General features: G+C 46.7%; 1 protein-coding gene across 4 annotated transcripts in view; it reads right to left on the bottom strand.

The window, feature by feature from the left end:
- Positions 1-13,318, bottom strand: part of HOMEZ (homeobox and leucine zipper encoding) — a 28,634-nt gene that overhangs the window by 5,138 nt on the left and 10,178 nt on the right. The window contains exon 1 of one of the 4 annotated variants that reach the window (XM_063913625.1): positions 8,439-8,590. The exons of 1 other annotated variant lie outside the window; for it this stretch is intronic. The gene's annotated coding sequence lies outside the window, so the exon portion shown is untranslated. Of the gene's footprint in view, positions 1-7,455; positions 7,608-8,438; positions 8,591-13,318 lie in introns of those variants that run through there. 2 more of the 4 variants (XM_063913628.1, XM_063913626.1) reach the window with 2 other exon arrangements.

Raw genomic sequence — 13,318 nt, 5'->3', positions numbered from 1 at the left:
AAATACAAGTTCCGTTGTGCTTCATATACAGACTCCGTCACACACAATACACAAGTGTCACATCAGATTAATCAGCACAGTCGCCTCGTGCGTCTTAGTCACACTGCGTTGCGACTAAAGCATTTTTGGCAAAAGAAAAAGACTCCTGATGTTAGCACAGTTGCACGGGACATGGCTGCTTTCTCAGGCCAGGCATCTCGCGCTGCATGGCGTATTGAGGCTAGATGTATGCATCGCTATTGTTTCAGCCTTACTTCATTTGGAGTGCAGTCAGAATGTCGACAACCATAATGTCTACATGGTCTGTATGTTTCAAAATTGGCATTCTGATTTTCGACAGACTATGTTAGCAAAATCAAATTAAGGGGGGTACTCACGGAGAGATCCATGCTTAAAATCTAAGCAATCTGACTAGACTGCTTAGATTTTAAGCACAGATCACTCGTGTGTACCCCCCTCAGCGCTAGCTATGCGCGACCCCGCACATCGCTATCGCCGGTGCTAGACTGGCATGCATGCAGGCCAATCTAGCACGTCGCTCATTTCACCCGCTGGGTGAAATGAGCAGCCCCCCGTCCTCCCCCGCATCGCTCAGCACACATCTCTCCCGTCTATATGGGCTTTTAGGCTGCAATCAGGGTAAAGCTGGCCATACACCTAAAGATTTATCGGTCAGATCTGGCTGGTTGGAATGAAAATCTGGTAATGGATGAGGGCAAATGGCAATTTACCATTTGCTTCTAAATGCTGTAAAATGGACGAAAAGAGTCGTTCAGACAAATTGGTTAAATCAAATGGATTCAACCATTTTGTCTGACCATTTTGTCTGTTCTCCAGTGTTTATGAGCAAATGGTCAATTGCCATTTGCTCTCATCCATTACCAGATTTTCATTCCAACCAGCCAGATCGGACAATAAATCTTTGTGTTTATGGCCAGCTTTAGTCAGGCTAAAATCTCATTCATTCAGGCCACGTTGACATTATGGCGTCTACATCATGAATGTAGACATTTCATAACACACCTCTTAATTTTACAAATTCCATCAGTATAATAAATAATGCTAGATGCATCATAAATGTTGACACGGTCATAATGTTGACATTTACATTAGTGTTATTAGTATGGATAGTATCGGGATCCCGGCGCTTGGGGTGTCAGCAGTCAAAATTACGTCAACGTCACTCAGTATCCCAACAACTAGCAGGTAAGTATGCTAAACCTAATCCCTAACCTTCCTTACCTGCATCCTGACCTTAACCCCCCGCAGCCTAACCTTTCCCGGTGGTGCCACCCCCACTTCCCCTCCTTCCCGCAGATTACTCCAAAACCCCTGATACTGTAATTAATTTTTAATTGCCCAATAATGTCATGTAATTTTTAGGCTGAAAAAGTGCAAAGTAATGGATATCGGGGTACAAGGTATGAGACAATAAGAATTTACTTACCGATAATTCTATTTCTCGGAGTCCGTAGTGGATGCTGGGGTTCCTGAAAGGACCATGGGGAATAGCGGCTCCGCAGGAGACAGGGCACAAAAAGTAAAGCTTTTCCAGATCAGGTGGTGTGCACTGGCTCCTCCCCCTATGACCCTCCTCCAGACTCCAGTTAGGTACTGTGCCCGGACGAGCGTACACAATAAGGGAGGATTTTGAATCCCGGGTAAGACTCATACCAGCCACACCAATCACACCGTACAACTTGTGATCTAAACCCAGTTAACAGTATGATAACAGAAGAGCCTCTGAAAGATGGCTCCCTAAACAATAACCCGAATTAGTTAACAATAACTATGTACAAGTATTGCAGATAATCCGCACTTGGGATGGGCGCCCAGCATCCACTACGGACTCCGAGAAATAGAATTATCGGTAAGTAAATTCTTATTTTCTCTATCGTCCTAGTGGATGCTGGGGTTCCTGAAAGGACCATGGGGATTATACCAAAGCTCCCAAACGGGCGGGAGAGTGCGGATGACTCTGCAGCACCGAATGAGAGAACTCCAGGTCCTCCTTTGCCAGGGTATCAAATTTGTAGAATTTTACAAATGTGTTCTCCCCTGACCACGTAGCTGCTCGGCAGAGTTGTAATGCCGAGACCCCTCGGGCAGCCGCCCAAGATGAGCCCACCTTCCTTGTGGAATGGGCCTTAACAGATTTAGGCTGTGGCAGGCCTGCCACAGAATGTGCAAGTTGAATTGTGTTACAAATCCAACGAGCAATCGACTGCTTAGAAGCAGGCGCACCCAACTTGTTGGGTGCATACAGTATAAACAGCGAGTCAGATTTTCTGACTCCAGCCGTCCTTGAAATGTATATTTTTAAAGCTCTGACAACGTCCAACAACGTGGAGTCCTCCAAGTCGCTTGTAGCCGCAGGCACTACAATAGGCTGGTTCAGGTGAAACGCTGATACCACCTTAGGGAGAAAATGCGGACGCGTCCGCAGCTCTGCCCTATCCGAATGGAAAATTAAATAAGGGCTTTTATAAGATAAAGCCGCCAGTTCAGATACTCTCCTGGCGGACGCCAGGGCCAGTAACATAGTCACTTTCCATGCGAGATATTTCAAATCCACATTTTTTAGTGGTTCAAACCAATGGGATTTGAGGAAATCTAAAACTACATTTAGATCCCACGGTGCCACCGGAGGCACCACAGGAGGCTGTATATGCAGTACTCCTTTGACAAAAGTCTGGACCTCAGGAACTGAGGCCAATTCTTTTTGGAAGAATATTGACAGGGCCGAAATTTGAACCTTAATAGATCCCAATTTGAGACCCATAGACAATCCTGATTGCAGGAAATGTAGGAAACGACCCAGTTGAAATTCCTCCGTCGGAGCACTCCGATCCTCGCACCACGCAACATATTTCCGCCAAATGCGGTGATAATGCTTCGCGGTGACTTCCTTTCTTGCCTTAATCAAGGTAGGAATGACTTCTTCTGGAATGCCTTTTCCTTTTAGGATCTGGCGTTCAACCGCCATGCCGTCAAACGCAGCCGCGGTAAGTCTTGGAATAGACACGGTCCCTGCTGAAGCAGGTCCTGTCTTAGAGGTAGAGGCCACGGATCGTCCGTGACCATCTCTTGAAGTTCCGGGTACCAAGACCTTCTTGGCCAATCCGGAGCCACTAGTATCGTTCTTACTCCGCTTTGCCGTATGATTCTCAATACCTTTGGTATGAGAGGCAGAGGAGGAAACACATACACCGACTGGTACACCCAAGGTGTTACCAGCGCGTCCACAGCTATTGCCTGCGGATCTCTTGACCTGGCGCAATACCTGTCCAGTTTTTTGTTGAGGCGAGACGCCATCATGTCCACCATTGGTCTTTCCCAACGGTTTATTAGCATGTGGAAAACTTCTGGATGAAGTCCCCACTCTCCCGGGTGAAGATCGTGTCTGCTGAGGAAGTCTGCTTCCCAGTTGTCCACTCCCGGGATGAACACTGCTGACAGTGCTATCACGTGATTCTTCGCCCAGCGAAGGATCCTGGCAGCTTCTGCCATTGCACTCCTGCTTCTTGTGCCGCCCTGTCTGTTTACATGGGCGACTGCCGTGATGTTGTCCGACTGGATCAACACCGGTCTTCCTTGAAGCAGAGGTTCCGCCTGGCTTAGAGCATTGTAGATTGCTCTTAGTTCCAGAATGTTTATGTGAAGAGACTTTTCCAGGCTCGACCACACTCCCTGGAAGTTTCTTCCTTGTGTGACTGCTCCCCAGCCTCTCAGGCTGGCGTCCGTGGTCACCAGGATCCAATCCTGTATGCCGAATCTGCGGCCCTCCAATAGATGAGCCCTCTGCAACCACCACAGAAGAGATACCCTTGTCCTTGGAGACAGGGTTATCCGCAGGTGCATCTGAAGATGCGTGCATTGATGTACAGACACCTTTCCTGGTTTTAGGAGATTCCTGACCAGGTCGGATAACTCCTTGGCTTTTTCCTCGGGAAGAAAAACCTTTTTCTGAACCGTGTCCAGAATCATCCCTAGGAACAGCAGACGAGTTGTCGGCATTAATTTGGATTTTGGAATATTCAGAATCCATCCGTGCTGCTTTAGCACCTCTTGAGATATTGCTAATCCCATCTCTAGCTGTTCTCTGGACCTTGCCCTTATTAGGAGATCGTCCAAGTATGGGATAATTAATACGCCTTTTCTTCGAAGAAGAATCATCATCTCGGCCATTACCTTTGTAAAGACCCGAGGTGCCGTGGACAAACCAAACGGCAGCGTCTGAAACTGATAGTGACAGTTTTGTACAACGAACCTGAGGTACCCCTGGTGTGAGGGGTAAATTGGAACGTGGAGATACGCATCCTTGATGTCCAAGGATACCATAAAGTCCCCTTCTTCCAGGTTCGCTATCACTGCTCTGAGTGACTCCATCTTGAACTTGAACTTCTTTATGTACAGGTTCAAGGACTTCAGATTTAGAATAGGCCTTACCGAGCCATCCGGCTTCGGTACCACAAATAGAGTGGAATAATACCCCTTCCCTTGTTGTAGAAGAGGTACCTTGACTATCACCTGCTGAGAGTACAGCTTGTGAATGGCTTCCAAAACCGTCTCCCTTTCGGAAGGGGACGTTGGTAAAGCAGACTTCAGGAAACGGCGAGGTGGATCTGTCTCTAATTCCAACCTGTACCCCTGAGATATTATCTGCAGGATCCAGGGATCTACCTGCGAGTGAGCCCACTGCGCGCTGTAATTTTTGAGACGACCTCCCACCGTCCCCGAGTCCGCTTGAGAAGCCCCAGCGTCATGCTGAGGCTTTTGTAGAAGCCGGGGAGGGCTTCTGTTCCTGGGAAGGAGCTGCCTGTTGCTGTTTCTTCCCTCGACCTCTGCCTCGTGGCAGATATGAATAGCCCTTTGCTCTCTTATTTTTAAAGGAACGAAAGGGCTGCGGTTGAAAAGTCGGTGCCTTTTTCTGTTGGGGAGTGACTTGAGGTAGAAAGGTGGATTTCCCGGCTGTAGCCGTGGCCACCAAATCTGATAGACCGACTCCAAATAACTCCTCCCCTTTATACGGCAAAACTTCCATATGCCGTTTTGAATCCGCATCGCCTGTCCACTGTCGCGTCCATAAAGCTCTTCTGGCCGAAATGGACATAGCACTTACCCGTGATGCCAGTGTGCAGATATCCCTCTGTGCATCACGCATATAAAGAAATGCATCCTTTATTTGTTCTAACGACAGTAAAATATTGTCCCTGTCCAGGGTATCAATATTTTCAATCAGGGACTCTGACCAAACTACCCCAGCACTGCACATCCAGGCAGTCGCTATAGCTGGTCGTAGTATAACACCTGCATGTGTGTATATACTTTTTTGGATATTTTCCATCCTCCTATCTGATGGATCTTTAAGTGCGGCCGTCTCAGGAGAAGGTAACGCCACTTGTTTTGATAAGCGTGTTAGCGCCTTGTCCACCCTAGGAGGTGTTTCCCAGCGCTCCCTAACCTCTGGCGGGAAAGGGTATAATGCCAATAATTTCTTTGAAATTATCAGCTTTTTATCAGGGGCAACCCACGCTTCATCACACACGTCATTTAAATCTTCTGATTCAGGAAAAACTATAGGTAGTTTTTTCACACCCCACATAATACCCTGTTTAGTGGTACCTGTAGTATCAGCTAAATGTAACGCCTCCTTCATTGCCAAAATCATATAACGTGTGGCCCTACTGGAAAATACGGTTGATTCGTCACCACTGGAATCAGTGCCTGTGTCTGGGTCTGTGTCGACCGACTGAGGCAAAGGGCGTTTTACAGCCCCTGACGGTGTTTGAGGCGCCTGGACAGGCACTAATTGATTGTCCGGCCGCCTCATGTCGTCAAACGACTGCTTTAGCGTGTCGACACTATCCCGTAATTCCATAAATAAAGGCATCCATTCTGGTGTCGACCCCCTAGGAGGTGACATCCCCATATTTGGCAATTGCTCCGCCTCCACACCAATATCGTCCTCATACATGTCGACACACACGTACCGACACACAGCAGACACACAGGGAATGCTCTAAACGAAGACAGGACCCACTAGCCCTTTGGGGAGACAGAGGGAGAGTCTGCCAGCACACACCAAAAAGCGCTATATATGACAGGGATAGCCTTATAATAAGTGCTCCCTTATAGCTGCTTTATATATATCAAGATATTGCCATTAAATTTGCCCCCCCTCTCTGTTTTACCCTGTTTCTGTAGTGCAGTGCAGGGGAGAGACCTGGGAGCCGTCCTGACCAGCGGAGCTGTGAGAGGAAATGGCGCCGTGTGCTGAGGAGATAGGCCCCGCCCCTTTTTCGGCGGGCTCGTCTCCCGCTATTTTGTGAATACAGGCAGGGGTTAAATATCTCCATATAGCCTCTGGGGGCTATATGTGAGGTATTTTTAGCCTTTATATAGGTTTACATTTGCCTCCCAGGGCGCCCCCCCCCAGCGCCCTGCACCCTCAGTGACTGCGTGTGAAGTGTGCTGAGAGGAAAATGGCGCACAGCTGCAGTGCTGTGCGCTACCTTTAGAAGACTGCAGGAGTCTTCAGCCGCCGATTCTGGACCTCTTCTTACTTCAGCATCTGCAAGGGGGCCGGCGGCGCGGCTCCGGTGACCATCCAGGCTGTACCTGTGATCGTCCCTCTGGAGCTGATGTCCAGTAGCCAAGAAGCCAATCCATCCTGCACGCAGGTGAGTTCACTTCTTCTCCCCTCTGTCCCTCGTTGCAGTGATCCTGTTGCCAGCAGGAATCACTGTAAAATAAAAAACCTAAGCTAAACTTTCTCTAAGCAGCTCTTTATGAGAGCCACCTAGAATTGCACCCTTCTCGGCCGGGCACAAAAATCTAACTGGAGTCTGGAGGAGGGTCATAGGGGGAGGAGCCAGTGCACACCACCTGATCTGGAAAAGCTTTACTTTTTGTGCCCTGTCTCCTGCGGAGCCGCTATTCCCCATGGTCCTTTCAGGAACCCCAGCATCCACTAGGACGATAGAGAAAGGTAAATTGAGGTGCTTTATTATTGGGGCGAGTTTTTTAGGCTTGCAGGTGAGAGTGATTTTTTTTTGTGTAAGTGGTCTAAAATAATAACCCAAATATATATATACTTATACCCGTTTTTATTCACACCTAATATATGTAGAGTATTTGTTCTGCACAAAAACCACTTGCTTGCTATCATTTTTCACTTTAATAGAAAAACGCATATAACACCCATTTGACCCAATTAAGTTCCCCCTAAATAATTTTGTGACCAGTAATACACTTATATAGTTATTCTATATGTTTTTTTTGGGGGGTACAGGCAGATTTCTCCATTTTCACCCCCCCACATGAAAGTATGAGTCAGTCATATTTTGATCAAAACATTTATTCCCACATCATGGGTCCTTAATTCCCCTACACCAAAATTAAGCATTCAGTGAATAAAGAATTTAGGCAGGCTCAGGCATGCCTGGCACTTACCTTGTGTCAAATCACAACCATTCATCCTGCACCTTCAGCCTGAATACATACCAAACTGAATTAAAGATAAATGGTCTGGTCTTCTCATATTGTCCAAGTCTGGTTTGCATTTATTGCACTGCATGGTCACCCTTCCCTGCATGGTCTCTTGCAAAGTGCTGTGTAAACACTGACTCAATATTATATACTGTGGGGGTAATTCCAAGTTGATCGCAGCAGGATTTTTGATAGCAATTGGGCAAAACCATGTGCACTGCAGGGGAGGCAGATATAACATTTGCAGAGAGAGTTAGATTTGGGTGGGTTATTTTGTTTCTGTGCAGGGTAAATACTGGCTGCTTTATTTTTACACTGCAAATTAGATTGCAGATTGAACACACCCCACCCAAATCTAACTCTCTCTGCACAGGTTATATCTGCCCCACCTGCAGTGCACATGGTTTTGCCCAATTGCTAACAAAAATCCTGATGCGATCAACTTGGAATTACCCCCTGTATGTGTGAGTGTCTGCACATGCGTGTGTTATGTCTTCATGGTTTACTAATGACCATTAGCTGCTGTTCTCTGGTCACTCTGTGCTTAAATGTACCAATACCCATCTTATTGGCCACAGTTTATATTTTGTTAGCAGGGTACATAGTTCAGTACTGCTAGACCTGTGACTGCTCTAGAACAACATTTATGTTTGGTCACAGTACTTACAGGCACAAGTATTACTAGTACTAGGTTTCTGGGTGTCCCGGAACTGGAAGATTTTCCTATTTTACATAATTCATAAGTAAGGTTGAAAAAAGGCACAAGTCTATTAAGATCAACCTTTCAAAAATACTATTCATTGTTCCTTTATCCAGGGGAGGGCATAAACCCCCCAGTGTGACTGCTGCCACGTCAGTATCACATAAGGGGTGATTCCTTTTGACCTTAAGGACAGCAATCAGAAAAATTCCTTGAATCAATCGTGTTATGTTTATAAGCTTCTTACCTGCTTTTGATAATCCTGCTGCCAGTAATGTAACTTTCCGATGGATACGCATATTCTGTGAGTGCATTAAATCGCTGTTGCGGGATATTGAAAACACAGCAACATTGAGCATTCATGGGAGATGCATGAACCACACATCACATATGAGAGAGTATACGCTTCCACCCCCAGCTCTTTAATGGGAGAACAAAAGGTTAACTCCACCTCTGGTGTCCACCCAGTTAGTCTGTCAGGATCCTTTGTTTCCTGACCTCTTCCCTCAGATGAATGGGATTAACCGCTCTTGTGTTCAAAAAACCCCAACACCCACTCTGCTCATCTCCTTTCTTACTAGGATTGTCTAATTGTAGTGTTGTTCCGTGTTAGACATTGATATAAGCAAGAAAAAGTTCTCAGGTTTTTTTGATGCGATACCTTTTATTGGCTAAATAGGACTATGGGCCTAATTCAGACCTGATCGCAGCAGCAAAATCTTTCTCCAAGGGGAAAAAACATGGTGGTGATTCAGACCTGATCGCTGCTGTGCGTTTTCGCACAGCGGGCGATCAGGTCATAACTGCGCATGCATATGTACCGTAATGCACACGTGCGTCGGATAACAACATAGGGCATCTCTAGTCAGCGATAGGATGGTGCGAAAAATCCGATCACATAGGCGTGCACAAGGTGACTGACAGGAGGCGGCCGTATGTGGGTGTCAACTGACAATTTATTGGGAGTGACTGGAAAAACGCAGGCGTTCCCAATCGTTTTCAGGGAGGGTGTCTGATGGAAGTGGGAAAAATCCCTGCTGGTCGGCATGCACCCTATGTTAGGCGATAGAGGGCAACACTTTATCCACTACTTTTTATTGTCCAAGATTTATCATTATGCGTTATATTGAACAAAGGTTAAGAAAACAAACAAACATGTAAACAAGTACATTTAGCTCCAATCACACCAAATAGCCCCATTTGGCACGCCACAAACGTAGCCACACCAAGCATTTCAGCAGAGACTTTCTCTCAAAATGGGTCTTATTCACATTATTAATGCAAAAACGAAATTACACTGATGACTGGCGCTGGCATTTCATGTATTTCTGTGTGCGAATAAGTCGCTAACCTGAGTTCCTATAGGAGCAACCGTGCCATGCCTCGCGCCACTTATGCTTAATCTGCGACTTTATACGTGAACGCACATCAACCTGGGATTTTGGTATGTCTGAATGCAAGCGACCCTTTTCCTGACCAGGGTCATGGTACTCAGACCAGAGAATTTGCCGGCGTGCTAAACCCAGCAGTTTCCTGGGTCTGATGTCTGAAAGCCTGGGTATACAGATGTGTCCACATACATCTTTGCTATATCCCGCCATGTATGGCACGGTTTTGCATGCCATAGACTCAGATATAGCTATATCTTGTGATTTTTCTTAATTTGCTTCTTTAATGTGCTACTTTGGCAAACAAAAAATGTAAAATCCATCCACTCGCTACGTAGAGGATGCTGGGGACACTTCAAGAACCATGGGGTATAGACGGGATCCGCAGGAGACATGGGCACTTTAAGACTTTGAATGGGTGTGAACTGGCTCCTCCCTCTATGCCCCTCCTCCAGACTCCAGTTATAGGAACTGTGCCCAGGGAGACGGACATTTCGAGGAAAGGATTTATTGTTAAACTAAGGTGGGATACATACCAGCCCACACCACAAACACGCCGTACAACATGGCATTTAAACAGAAATCCAGTCAACGGCATGAACAATGTCAGCAACAGGCTGACTACAACAGAAACACAACCTGTGTGTAACATAACCAAAACTTAGCAAGTAAGAACTGCAGATAGAGTCCGCACTGGGACGGGCGCCCAACATCCTCTACGGACTAAGGGGGTAATTCCAGGTTGATCGCAGCAGGAATTTTGTTAGCAGTTGGGCAAAACCATGTGCACTGCAGGGGAGGCAGATTTAACATGTGCAAAGAGCGTTAGATTTGGGTGTGGTGTGTTCAATCTGCAATCTAATTTGCAGTGTAAAAATAAAGCAGCCAGTATTTACACAGAAATAAAATAACCCACCCAAATCTAACTCTTTCTGCACGTTATATCTGCCTCCCCTGCAGTGCACATGGTTTTGGCCAACTGCTAACAAAATTCCTGCTGCGATCAACTTGGAATTACCCCCTAAGAGAAAAGGATTTACCGGTAGGTATTAAAATCCTATTTTCTCATACGTCCTAGAGGATGCTGTGGACACTTCAAGAACCATGGGGTTTATACCAAAGCTCTAGAATGGGCAGGAGAGTGCGGATGACTCTGCAGCACCGATTGACCAAACATGAGGTCCTCCTCAGCCAGGCTATCAAACTTGTAAAATTTCGCAAAAGTGTTTGAACCCGTAGCTGCTCAGCAGATTTGTAATGCCGAGACCCCTCGGGCAGCCACCCAGGATGAGCCCACCTTTCTGGTAGAATGGGCCTTCACTGATTTCGGCAACGGCAATCCAGCCGTAGAATGAGCATGCTGAATCGTATTACAGATCCAGCACGCAATAGTCTGCTTAGAAGCAGGATTTCCAATCTTGTTGGAAGCATACAGGACAAACAAAACTTCAGTTTTCCTAAGTGGAGCCGTTCTGGTGACATAAATCTTCAAAGCTCTGACCACATCGAGAGACTTCGATTCCGTCAAGGCTTTAGTAGCCACTGGCTGGTTCATATGGAACGATTAAACCACCTTCGGCAGAAATTGTTGACGAGTTCTCAACTCTGCTCTATCTTCATGGAAGATTAAATACGGACTCTTGTGAGACAAAGCCGCCAACTCAGACACCCGTCGTGCGGATGCTAAGGCCAATAACATGACCACTTTCCAAGTGAGAAATTTCAACTCTACCTTCTGTATAGGTTCAAACCAACGAGATTGAAGGAACTGCAACACCACATTAAGATCCCATGGTGACACTGGGGGCACAAAGGATGGTTGGATGTGCAAAACGCCCTTCACGAAAGTCTGAACTTCTGGAAGGGAGGCCAATTCTTTTTGAAAGAAAAATTGATAAAGCCGAAGTTTGTACTTTTATGGAGCCTAACTTTAGGCCCGCATCCACACCTGCTTGCAGAAAATGGAGAAAACGCCCCAGCTGAAATTTTTCCGTAGGAGCCCTCTTGGATTTACACCAAGACACATATTTTCTCCAAATACGGTGATAATGTTTTTCCGTTACATCTTTCGTAGCCTGAAGAAGTGTGGGAATGACTTCATTGGGAATACCCTTTCGGGCCAAGATCCAGCGTTCAACCGCCAAGCCGTCAAACGTAGCCGCGGTAAGTTGTGATATACGCACGACCCCTGCTGTAACAGATCCTCTCGTAGAGGAAGAGGCCAGGGATCTCCTATGAGTAATTCCAGAAGATCTGGATACCAAGCCCTCCTTGGCCAGTCCGGAACAATGAGGATCGCCTGAACCCTTGTTCTTCTTATGATCTTTGGCACCCTTGGTATGAGCGGAAGCGGAGGGAACACATACACCGACTGAAACACCCATGGCGTCACTGGCACATCCACAGCTATTGCTTGAGGGTCCCTCGACCTGGAACAATATCTCTGAAGTTTCTTGTTGAGGCGAGACGTCATCATGTCTATTTGAGGAATTCCTCAAAGACTTGTCACTTCTGTGAAGACCTCTTGATGAAGACCCCACTCTCCTGGATGGAGATCGTGTCTGCTGAGGAAGTCTGCTTCCCAGTTGTCCACTCCTGGAATGAAGATTGTTGACAGAGCGCTTGTATGTCTTTCCGCCCAGCGGAGAACTTTTGTGGCCTCTGTCATTGCTCCGCCCTGGCGGGTTTTTTTTGTTTGTATTTATGTGCGCTACTGCAGTTATATTGTCCGACTGAATTAGTACGGGCAGGTTTTGAAGGAGACGTTCCGCTTGAAGACCATTGTAAATGGCTCTTAACTCTAGCACGTTTATGTGTAGACAAACTTCCTAGCTTGTCCATCTTTCCTGGAAGTTTTCTCCCTGTGTGACTGCTCCCCAGCCCTGGAAACTCGCATCCGTGGTTACTAGGATCCAGTCCTGGATCCCGAACCTGCATCCCTCTAGGAGGTGAGAGGTGTGCAGCCACCACAGGAGTGAGATTCTGGTCCTGGAGGACAGGATTATTTTCCGGTGCATGTGTAGATGGGATCCGGACCACTTGTCCAACAGGTCCCACTGAAACACTCTGGCATGGAACCTGCCAAATTGAATGGCCTCGTAGGCCGCCACCATCTTTCCCAGCAAACGAGTGCATTGATGGATCGACACTCTCGCCGGTTTCAGAATCCGTTTGACCAAACTCTGGATTTCCAGAGCTTTTTCTACTGGAAGAAGCACTCTCTGTAATTCTGTGTCCAGAATCATTCCCAAGAACGGATTCAACTGTGACTTTGACAAGTTTAGGATCCAACCATGTTGTTGTAGAACAGTCAGGGATAGCGTAAAGTCCTGGACCAGTTTGTCCTTGGATCTCACCTTTATCAGGAGATCGTCTAAGTAAGGGATAATTGTGACTCCTTGCCTGCGAAGGAGAATCATCATTTCCACCATTACCTTGGTGAAAATCCTCGGAGCCGTGGACAGACCAAACGGCAACGTCTGAAATTGGTAATGACAATCCTGAATAGCAAACCTTAGGTAAGCCTGATGCGGAGGATATATGGGGATGTGTAAGTAGGCATCCTTTATGTCGACCGACACCATGAAATCCCCTTCCTCCAGACTGGAGATCACTACTCGGAGAGATTCCATCTTGAATTTGAATTTTCTTAGGTAAAGATTAAGGGACTTTAGGTTCAAAATTGGTTTGACCGAACCGTCCGGCTTCGGGACCACAAACAGGCTGGAATAAAAGCATT

This window comes from Pseudophryne corroboree, chromosome 1 (genome assembly GCF_028390025.1).
Source record: "Pseudophryne corroboree isolate aPseCor3 chromosome 1, aPseCor3.hap2, whole genome shotgun sequence".
Classification (NCBI taxonomy): domain Eukaryota; kingdom Metazoa; phylum Chordata; class Amphibia; order Anura; family Myobatrachidae; genus Pseudophryne; species Pseudophryne corroboree.
This window is presented reverse-complemented; position numbering and strand designations above follow the sequence as displayed.